General features: G+C 41.2%; 1 long non-coding RNA gene across 1 annotated transcript; it reads left to right on the top strand.

Annotated features, from left to right (window-relative positions):
* The first annotated feature begins 2259 nt into the window (after window positions 1-2259).
* On the top strand, window positions 2260-5561 carry LOC120323199. The gene is made up of 3 exons (XR_005563440.1): window positions 2260-2298; window positions 2945-3063; window positions 5527-5561. It is a non-coding gene; the product is annotated as an uncharacterized LOC120323199 (long non-coding RNA).
* Window positions 5562-7904: the final 2343 nt, after the last annotated feature.

Below are 7904 nucleotides of genomic sequence, written 5' to 3'. Positions count from 1 at the left end.
TATTTCTTTTTTTCATATTGCTTCTAAATATGAAAATGTAAGTCTCTAGTTCAGGATACAATGAGGCTCCCTCCCTTAAAACTTCAATCAAAGGAGGTTTGCAGGGCTTAAAGTAAGGGTGAGGGGTGCAAAACAAACAAACAACAAAGTGTTTGAGGTCAGTTGTAATCACCTGGGACTGGCTGAGTTGGAGAGAGAAGGAAAGAGAAGAGAATTCCTCGGCAAGGGTGAATTACTATTGCACCCGAGCCTGTGTTTTTCACGTTTCCCTGGCTCCACACACAGAGCCTCAGTGAAAGGCCACAGTTGGGGTGCTGGTTGCAGCTGCAGGAAGGACCTGTGTGGTGCAGCAGGGCCACCCAAGGCTGCACAGCTGTGCACTCCAACGCCACCAGGAGACTCTCGCTCCCTGCAGTTTGAAGGCGAGTGAAGAAGTATGTGCTGATTCAAGGTAACAGCTGAGGAGGCAGTGTTTGTTGGAAAAACCCCGAATTTATCTTCTTCCTTTTACACAAATGCTGCCTCATTGCTGTCAATACCAAGAACATAAAACGGATTTTATTCAGTTTCAGTTAAATACTGTGTCATCCAGCTCTTTCAGGATCTGGACATCTCAGATGCTTGCTTTTCTTAATGGTTGCAGAATATTTTAAGCAATCTTGGTTAAAAGGTCATCTGTGCTAAAGATGGCTTGAATGACAGGGTTTTCCCTAAATGTGGGAAAGGCTCCTGGTGAGTCAGGGCTGAGTCATGGGAAGATTATGCTCCTTCTATATATGAGACCTAGCTTATTATGTTCCAAGAGTTATGCCCCAAAGAACTGTTTCACCACAGCAGGACGCTGTGCAGCTGGAGGCAGAGTTTGAGGAGGTGCTGACCCCTATCATTAATGAGGTGAAGGAGCCCCTCAGAGCTTGCTGTGCACAGATGACCCCCACAGGCATCAGATTCAATGATCAGAAGCTCTGACAAGTTACACTTTTAACTACAGTTTGTACTGTGTTTTGGTAGTCTTGAGAATTTTTATTAAGCCTTTCAATTTTGACTAATAATTACATACAAGTGTTGCACATGTAGAATGTTTATCTTTATGTGGTCGTCTTGGTTTTTATCCTCAGGATAAAAAGGATAGATTTATGATATTTATCTCCAGTTTTAGGGAAGGATATCTGAAGAATGGACAGGCTAAAGTCACCCAGATCTTGATGTTCACTGAGTAGTCATATTTTCAGCTCCATGATTGTTTTGACATAGTTAATATATGAATAGGCTACAGGCACTCCTTTCCCTAAAGAATCACCACAGAAACATGAAAGAGGGGTATATAGTAGATGAGGGAAAAGAAGGATAGTTCAATATGGTGTATTCTGACACTTCAAGGTGAGAAAAGAACAGAAGATAGGGGAGAGGGTTCAGTTCTAGTAAATAGCACAGGAAAGGTGAACAGTTGTGGATGCATGACACCTGAAAGGAGGACCTAAAAGGCGTCAAAACCAGAATGAAGGCTAAATGGAGCTTTGTAAGCGACTCCAAATCCCACCTTCTTTTATCAGAAATGCAAAGTGATAAGAAAATAAGGAGGAGGCAATAATAGAAACATAGCTTTAAGACAGGAGTATTGAACAATTACCTCGGAAGCAATGGGATATAAGAATTGAGGTACTTGTTTTCCAAAATTGTTTCCCAAACTGTATGGTGTGATGGGCACTGCTCTGAGTTTATGGTACATCATTTGTTGGCATCACCAACAAAGAGGCTTGGCTGAAGCCAGCCCTGCTGTGCAAACCTTTAGAAATTATGCTAAGCTGTATCTTCTTGGGAACCTAAAGAATTTAGGTCAGGTCTGATTAGGAGTCAGCAGGACCAGCCTGAACTGGGACCGAACAAAACTAAAACTGCTACAGCTGCACACCCGCACATACATCAGAGAGGAGTTTGACTACGGACCAGTCACTTTGCACCACAAATATCTGCAGCCCCCAGAGCCTGTTGAGCTCTCCTGCATGGGCTGCACAGTGGTGATCTCCCCATGAGCAGGAATGCTTTTCAAGGTTGCTCCTTGAGGTCAAGCGATCCCTTACCTGGCATCTGATATCTACAACAAGGTAAGTGACGTGTTAGATCTAAAGCATACTGTATACAAAGCTAGCTTAATTATTAGAAGTGTAGTAACTAGCAGAGTGTTTGACTACCTTTTCATTATTGTTTAGTCATCATTAAATCATCATTTAATAACACCTTTTGGTTAACCCTACAGTGATGACTTCTCTCAACCTGAGACATGGAAATCGGGGTCAGGTAAGAGGACAAAATGTCACTTGTGTGACTACACAAAACATTGGTACTATTGTTAATAATTTGTTCGTGTTTTTGGGATAGTCTTTTTCTTCTAAACCTCTAGAAATAGGGAGAGAAGGTGTCTGTAAACACAAGGATTGTGAAATCTCTGATATTGTAGATATATGTACTTGTAACAGCTCACATTTTCTCAGTTTACATACAAGTCATAATGAAAGTCGTTCTTTAATACTTTTATCTGCATTTGCAGTATGGAAAATACCAAAGAAATGGGCCCTGCTTAAGTTATAGGAAAAGCAGTGCAATAATTTGCCATTGAAAATAATGGAAGACCAGTAGTAAACAGAATTAATCTAATCTAATACAACATCTAAACTGTAGATGTTGTAATCACTGGAGTTACCTGCTGCCAGCTCAGAACAACCCTGCTGCCTTTTCCAGACTATAATAGAGTATGGGAAGTGCTAGAAAAACTGTCTTTATTTAAATTTCGCTTACATTTTTGCAGAAATTCTGCTGCAAACCAAATATCCTTCAACTGAAAATGCGAATTTTGAAACATGCTGTTGAAATACAATATATGGTTGGATAAATCTCTTTAGCTTCTGTGAATTTATCAGAGAACCTTGCTCTTCTTCTGCCCAAGAGAAATCATCTGCTCAGCTATTGACCCGGTTTGGAAACTCTTTGATTCTGCTGAGTGTTGGACTGCCCAAGCTGCTTTGCTCTCTACTTCCTGGAGATGGAGGATAAAAAAAAAAAAAGGTAGGTATGTGTGTTTACGTCATATAAAGCTCCACCCAGAAACTTTGTGGGGCTGGAAAGTCATTTACAATGATGAAGCAAACAGTTCAGAATGTTATTACAAACTGCCACAATTGACACATAAGGATAAATGGCTCATCTAGAACCCATTCAGATGGGGTTCCCAGTCACCCGAGTGAATTGCGTTCAGAAGTACTTAAAAATGCAAGCAAATATTTATCTATTTCCCCATACTGGGAGCTTGAACTCTGCAGGTGTAGGTGGAGTGTGTGCACCAGGGCCAGCTCACTCTGTTTCTGTGAGTTCCTTTTCCTGTTGGCTAACTCTACTACTTAGAATTAAATGTTAATTGGAGTTCAAAATTCAGTTTTACACAAGATACAACCCAAAGCAGAAAATCTAAACAAATGGTAGAAAATCTGACTTCTAAAGGGCTGAACTAGTGACTTCTCTGAGTGTGTGTGGCGAAGTGTCAGCCCAGCAAAGTAAGCTGGGTTATGCCCACCAAGCAGTAAAACACAGAGCTGTCCAATTGTAATACTGTTAAGAGTTTAATGACAAGTTTCTTTAATACAAAATGGAAACTAAAGCACTTCCATCTGCTGCTCCTTGATGAAAATGTTTATTTCAAGGCTATATTCTGCTGCATGTGAAGGGTAATTTTTACATACAAATGCATGCTCAACACTCCATAACTTGCACACCCTGGAAAGCAAAATTTGCTCTTATCTTAATGTGAATGCCTTTAGTAGTAATGGAAGGTGCTCAGATTGACAGACTCAGAGATCAAAGCTAACAGCATGATTGTTTTGGGGAAAACACAAGATACATGCAAGAAAATTATTTCAGCAAAAATCTTGTATGCTGAAGACCTACACAGGCCTAAGGTAGATGCCCTTTGATAACGTAGTCTGCACAGTCCATCACAAGTTCTATCACCTTTATTCCAGACTAGTGGCAATGCAGAGACATTAAGCATTGCAGTCTCCCATTGCAACACCAATGCACCAGGGAAACGAAGCTGGACTGCAGAAGTCAGTGCAGCTAAGCTTGCCTCCAAGCAATGGATTTTAAGCAGTAGAATTTTCTCAGGAGTGTAACACCAACTAAGGGTAATGCTGCTATCTAAATATCAGCAAGCCTAATACACCAGCAGGTACAAAGAACCTGTGGAGCAACAAGCAGGGGAGAAAAATACAAGCACATGATATTGTCTTGCAGGGATCTGATTTAACAGTTAGGACGCAGGGAAAATGTGCATTGAAGAGTTGCAAGCTGCAGGAGTTAGAAACTGTGCAAAAAACAGTAAATATAAAACCTACAGAATGCTCAGGAGTAGTAAAAAACCAAGGAAGGGAAATAAATTACTTTTGTCACTAAAGCAGAGTAGAAGTATTTGGGCGACTGTCTTTCCAAAATCTTCATCCCCTAACAGGACTGTAAAGTGAACTACAATCTAGAATGACTGTGAGAGGACTCCCTTTCTCATAAGAGGGAGTTGACAAATGATGCCTATCAGTTCCTTAGGGCTCAAAATGAATGTAGGCTGTATGGATATGTATCTTCAGAGCATCCGGACCTGATCAAGTTCATGCAGGAAGCCTGTGGGGTAATTTGGACCATTCAGATTCCAGGCTAGAACTCCCCAAAATACACCACAGTCTGGCTGGTACTCAACATTCCTAGGCTGCCTGAAAGACGGCGTTATAATACTTGCAAATTTTATATTATTTTTTCTTTTGTATTTTCTTCTTGCTTTTAGTGCGTAAACACTCAGATCGTTTTTTGTTGTGGTTTTGGATTTTTTTTTTGAGTTTTTACCAGCGGAATATTGTAGCAATGGAAATGAAATTCTGCAAAATAAATACGGAAAAAAGGAAGACAGTGCCTGTGAAATCGGGAGTGTTGATGGTGGTTATTGTACTATTTTCCATCACTTGGTTCTGGTTTGTGTCCTGTTATGGCACAAATCCACTTGGAAATGTACAAGGTTGGAACTAAAGTTTGGAAGGGGGACTAGGAAAATGCAGTGCTTGCAGGAAATGCTGCTGTGATTTTTGTGGGTTCTCCCACAAAGGCTTCTCTGTTTGAATTGGTACTGAGTCAATATCAGCACAATGTCAGTATGACTATGCTTGTGCTTGAGATGACATGCCAGCTCTCACCTATCCCAACACCAAGGGTTCTAGGCCTCATCTCTGCTGTCTTATCCTGATTGTGGCATCACTGTCTGCATGCATTTGATTTGAAATCCTAATACAGAGTGACAGTTTTTAATATGAGTAAAAATAAGCCTCTGTTCAATTGCACGGCACGTGAGGTTTGGCTGTTCTGTCGTGTTAAATACCAGTTTAAATATTAAATCCCAAAAGGCTGAAAAAATTAAAAGTATATTAAAACTTGCTGGTAGGCTTCTTGTAACTTTAACTGGTGAAAACATCCTTGTTTTCCTCTCTGTATTAGCTGCACAGCATGGCTGCCACAGTTACCTTAGGAACTCTGTGCTGGAGTGGTTCCACTTCCAGGCTGGGTTTAGGATTCCTAAACTGAACTGATTGAAAACCAGTCTTAAAAGGTATGTATACAATATACATATAACAAATACACGCAACACCATATGTTATACTGCATGTTTCTACACTTTTCCTCTTGTAAACTCTTAAGGAAAATACCTGCAGTTACATCCTGCTCTGGAGAAGTAGTCAGTCCAGTTGTGACTTAATATTTACTTCACCAGTAAATTGTTCTAATGTACTTTTGAGATTAAATGTGTTACAAAGATATAGAAGACAGTGGAGTGAAGGGTGGAAAGGAGAGGGTGTTGCTTGTCCCTTTTTGGCAGCAACTATTCTGTGAATGTCTCTGTGGGAGTATCAGATGTAATGCTGCTGAAGATGAGCAGAAGTGGGCTTTATGCTGCCCATAACAAGTTTTGCAGGGAGAGGGATTTGCTCCAGCCAAAGCTCCCAAAAACTGTGGGCTAGGACATTATCATTTCTGTGGAAAAATTTTCAAAAATAAAATAGATTAAGCAAATGCCTCATTCCCTGACTGTCTGAAAATGACAGGTAATGAGGTTTCTATACACTGATTCCCTCTTCAGAAGAATATTCCATATGCTGCCGTAGCTAGTCCAGTTTTCTGTTTAGGAATGCAGTGTCAAAGGTGTGGGGCTTCCAGTCACTCAGGCTGGATAAATAGAGGGATTCATAGAAGTAAGCCAAATCTAGACCTTGGTTAAATCCATGGAACATTGCAATTGACTTCAAAGTGAGCACAACCTGGTCTGGAATGAATACCAGGCTGGTTGCAGCAGTACAAGCTTCCTCATACATCCCTTCCAGCCTAGGCATGATACTCAAAGGGCTTTTCTACATGAAAAAAATAGCGGTACTGAAGTTGCAGAAATATGGGTTTGGGTTTTTTTTCTTATCCTGCTGGAAGAAGAAGTAACCCTTTGTGTAGGGTCACTGTGTCCTCATCCAATGGGAGTAGCAGCTCCCCTGAAGGGCTCCTAACCTGTTTCAGTCAAAATTACTCTGGTTAACAGAACTCTTCTGTTAGAGCTCATGTGGCCCCTTTTGGCTGACACAAGTGAGAGCAGTTAACTCCCAAGAGAAGCAATACCAGCATACTGAGAGGACAAGATCCCTGGTCTTCATTCGATGTGAGCTACTTTGTGGGCACGTCTTCATTTTTCCATCTGCATCAAAACCTGTGTCGATGTTTAGCTTTGCCTATTAATCAGAAATGTATTTGTATCAGTAAGGCTTAAAATAGTCTGGGTATAAATTCATAATTTGTGCTAAACCACAAAAAGCCAATGTGCTGGTTTTGGCTGAGGTAGAGTTTACATTCTTCACAGTGGTTAGTATGGGGCTGTGTTTTGGATTTGTGCTGAACACACTGATAATACAGACATGTTTTTGTTATTGCTGAGCAGCTCCTACATAGAGCCAAGGCCCCTTCTGCTTCTCACCGCACCCCACCACCGAGGAGGCTTGGGGTGCACAAGGAGCTGGGAGGGGACACGGTTTAGCTGAGTGCAACTGACCCAAGGGATATTCTGTACCACATGGGGTCACACTCACTGTATGAAGTGGTTGAACGGGAGGTATGCTTTAAGAAGCATGAACACATCTATCCAAATTAGTTTCATTCTAAATGAAATCACCTGTTAGAATGCATATGTATTAAGGAAGCAAGTGCTGTAAAGGAGGTTCTGGACTCTGTTCGCAAAAATTCTAGCTGCAAGGACAAGTTCATTCCCCACCCAAGTTGTATAATGCTCTGATTCAGTCAGATAATGCTGTGCTTGCTATTTTGATTAGTGTCTTGGCAAACAAAATGTAGTTGGAAAATGCCCTTTTCGTTTTTCCTTTTTATTATTTTGTTTTGTTCCCCTAAATGCTTCCATGTGAGCAATTTCACTCATCTTTAAAGAATGCATGTAGGAAAAAAAAGATGTTTATTGAAGCCTTTAGCTAGTACTGTTTGTGCTAGAAAAGGTCAACATGAACGATCTCCTTCCTCCAAATTTTTGGTAGAATTTTACTCAAGGAATACGTAGGTCATATATGACAAAAATGGGGTTTTCTGTCCCACCTTGCCTGGAAAGCATGTTTCTGAAAGGTCTTACGAATTCCTGGTGAGAACAGGCAGTTTGTGGGCTTAAATCCGATGTTACAACCTTGAGTTGAACCGTAGCGTCCTTGCTTTAGCCGTGTCACCCGCTCCCTCGGGCTACGCCGTGCCCTCGGGGAATGCCCAGGCTGCCCATGTGACGGGCAGAGCTCCTTTCTTCCCCCACCCCCGCCGTGTGTTTTCTTTTTATCAAACGG

The sequence above is a fragment of the Pipra filicauda genome, unplaced genomic scaffold (assembly GCF_003945595.2).
Source record: "Pipra filicauda isolate LSUMZ 115617 unplaced genomic scaffold, ASM394559v2 scaffold210_size2929891_pilon, whole genome shotgun sequence".
NCBI classification, from domain to species: Eukaryota; Metazoa; Chordata; class Aves; order Passeriformes; family Pipridae; genus Pipra; species Pipra filicauda.
This window is presented reverse-complemented; position numbering and strand designations above follow the sequence as displayed.